Raw genomic sequence first — 3577 nt, 5'->3', positions numbered from 1 at the left:
CCCTTGCCATGGGTGGTGACGGAGCTTGCAACACGTGGCTGGTCTGAATGGAGGTCTGTTGTAAGCGTGAAACACACATGGGGTTTTGAAGACGTATAGAAGGAAAAAGGGTGTGAATACTTCATTAGGGATTGTTATGTTGATTACGCACTGAACTGCTACTGTTCAGGCCAGGTTGGGTTAAATGAAATAGATTATTGAATTAATTGTACTTGTTTCTTTTTACCACTTTGTGTGGCTAACTAGAAAATTCACAATTGCACACGTGGCTTGCACTGTGTTTCTATTAAGTAGAGCTGGCTGGTCCATGACACCCGCCTCCCTCTCTAGCTCTCAACCCCTCCCGGCTGAGGCTGTCACCCTCCAACCAGGCCCCAGGCTGAAACCTTGACCTCCTTCCTGTTAACAGCTTCCTCGCTCTGAGCTCCACAGCTAATCTCCAGCTCAGAATTTTAAAAAGTTACTGTATTGTATCCTTTTTTCTTGATAATCAACAATGATGCATGTTTATTAGCAGAGAGTTTGGAAAGCAGAGGGAAGAATAAAGAAAATCTCTAACACGATGCATACAGTATCCATATCCAGAGGTAACTGACACAGCCTTTCCTTTCTCGCGTGTGTATGCATTAGACGTGATGGAGGTCAAAGCCAAGGCTAACGTCAGTGCTGAGGGAGAGGTCGAGACGGCAGTGTTAGACAGTGTTAGGAACACACATTCCAGAGCCAGCCTGCTTGGTTTAGACTCCTGCTCCAAGACTTCCCAGTTGTGTGACCTTGGGCAAGTCACCTACCCTCTCTGTGCTTTGCTTTTCTCATCTATAAAATGGGAGTAACAATATACCCATCTCACAGGGTTGTTTTGAGGACTGCATGAGCCATGTGGACGAGACAGTTATATAAGCACCTCTGCCCTCGCCTAAGGGGATAGGGCTGCATGTTGTCCATCTCTGAATTTCTCACCAGAAAGCGAACAGGAACCTCCTTTACTAAGCACTTACTGTGCACCAGGCACAGTGCTGGGCTCTAGATCTTCACCTCCTGCTTCTCTCCATCTTACTCACTCTGCTTTCCTCGACGGCCCCTGCCCCAGGGCCTTTGCACTGGCTGTGTCCCAGTGAGTACTCTCTCCCCAGACATCTGCTTAGCCAGTCCCCTCAGTGCCTTCCTGTCTGTGTTCCCAGGTCACTTTCTCAGTGAGGCTCACTCCAGCCACGCTTTGAAAATCACAACCCACTTCTTTATACCACCCCCACGTTCCCAACCCCGCTTATCCTGTTTTGTTCCTTCATCACCTTCTACTAGATCATGAAACTTACCCATGCTTATCACCGACTGCCTTTCTCCTTGTGGCAGACAGAATAACGGCCCCTTAAAAGATGCCCACATTCTAACCCCCAGGACCTGGGAACACGTGGCCTCATGTGGCAAATGGGCTTTGCCGAAGCACTTAAGTCAGAGATTCTGAGTGGGGGAGATGATCCTGGATTACCCAGGTGGGACCAATGTCATCACCAGAGTCCTAATGAGAGAGCGGCAGGGGGTCAGATGGGAGAAGCAGACGGACGATGAAAGCAGAGGGGAAGAGAGAGGGAGGGGTAGGTTTGAAGACGCTACGCTGTGGTTTCGAGGACGGAACAAGGGGCCGGGAGCCAAGACGTGCAGACAGCCTCCAGAGGCTGGAGGAGGCAAGGGAACGCTCTCCCCCAGAGCCTCAGAGGGAGCACAGCCCGGCCAACACCCCGAGTTTAGCCCGCTGAGGCCCACGCTGGACGTCTAATCTAGTAAAATAACAGATCTGCGCTGTTATAAGCGGCTGGGTTTGTGGGCGTTTGTTACAGTGGCAAGAGGAGGTCACACACTCCCGAGTGGGACGCAGGCTCTGCAGGGTCAAGTGTCTGTGTCTCTTACTGCCTGTGCCCCCATGCCTCGCACAGGGCCTCGCCCGCATCAGCACCCCAAGTACTGGCCAGTGCATGGAATAAATTTAATCATCGTGACTTCGTGAGGACTTATCCCTGTTCTACAGACAAAGAGGCAGACGATCACAAAATGTAGGTGCATTTTCCCAAGTCCCAGCTAGAGACAGAACTTGGAAGTGCTTTCCTCATCACAGGGCACAGGTACACATTAGGTGCTCAATTAATGTTCTTGGACGGAGATAACCATTTTGCCGAGCTATTCGGACCATAGGGACCCAGGGTGCTGAGCTGTGATCCGTGAGGCAATTTCTTGCAAATGTTAACTTATAAAACGACTCTCCCAAGTCTTCAGGACAAGAAGGGAAACTGCCCAGGGAACCGAGCACTGCAGGTTTTGTGCAGAAGGAGGAGAAGCTCCAAGAGGAGGAATAAACACAGAACAAATCTGCCCGGGAACCGGCCACTTTCCTTTGATCAGTGAGGAGGCAGGCTCTCAGCGTGACAGCCTGGCTGGATGCTCCTCGCTGGAGCCTGAAGTTGCTGGCCAGGCCTGGGTCCTGTCACAGTGTCAGGGCCAGCAGCCCTTCCCGGATTCCTGCCAAGCCTCGGAACTTTGTGTTCCAAGTGGCAGAGGCCCTCCCAGTTTATCTGAGCTCTGACTTGATTCAAACTTAGTGGGCCTCTTGGGGACTCAACAGCCTGTTAGTGCAACTTCCTGCAGAGCTGTGGGTGAGGTTTCCTCTGGGACAGGTTTGGAGCTGGCTGGGCTTCTCCTCTCGTTCCGAGGGGCCTGCTGGGGAGGGCTGCATGCTGGGGTCTGACGACTGCTGCCTGCCAAAGGCTGCTCTCTCTCAGAAAAAGGAGGAAAATGATGTCTTTAAAAATACGAAGGGCACAAGAGCTTAGATGCGTCTCTCTAGGGACGCAGAGGATGTGGCTCATGGGTACAGAGTCCAGGAAGACATTCTGTTTCTCTAGCCCTGATTAAACTCCCCAGCCTGATCACTGAGGCTTCACATCCCTTCCCCAGAGGGGCAGAACATTTTCCCGTGGTGATTAGATCAGGCAAAGGGGACAGGTGGCATTAATTCATACTTTATACTAAAGTATGAATGACTTCCAGCAGACAGAAACATACTGGCATAAGGAGGAGGAGCAGAGTACGCTCATTCAAATATTTGAGTATCTAGTATCTGTCAGGCCTGGGGATACCAGGGAGGGTAAAACCAGCCCCAGCCCCCGCCCCTCTGGGGCTCACCACCAAGCAGAGGCAGAACACTCAGATGGCACTTTTTGGTGCCACGCATGGTTTTGAGGGCTTTAAAAATATCACTCATTTAATCTATCACAGCTCTACTAGGTGAGGACTCTCATCACCCCATTTTACAGACAAGGAAACCGAGTCTCCGATTAACAACCGAGTGGTTGAAAACTACTCTGTCTTTTAATCTCTCAGAACCCGTCAGGCCGGTGCTCTCGCTCTGCCTCTCCTTTACAGACAGGAGGGACAGAGACCGAGAGTCTGCCAGCGTGCGCAGCTGATCAGTGGCAGAGCCGGGATTGGAACCCAAACACTGGCTTCCAGGGGCTGTGCTTGACCCATGGCGCCAAGCGTTTCCAGGGGGCTGAGGCGTGACAGGGGTGTGTAGTCAGGGCTG

This window comes from Lemur catta, chromosome 20 (genome assembly GCF_020740605.2).
Source record: "Lemur catta isolate mLemCat1 chromosome 20, mLemCat1.pri, whole genome shotgun sequence".
Lineage (NCBI taxonomy): Eukaryota > Metazoa > Chordata > Mammalia > Primates > Lemuridae > Lemur > Lemur catta.
Note: the sequence above shows the minus strand (reverse complement) of the source record.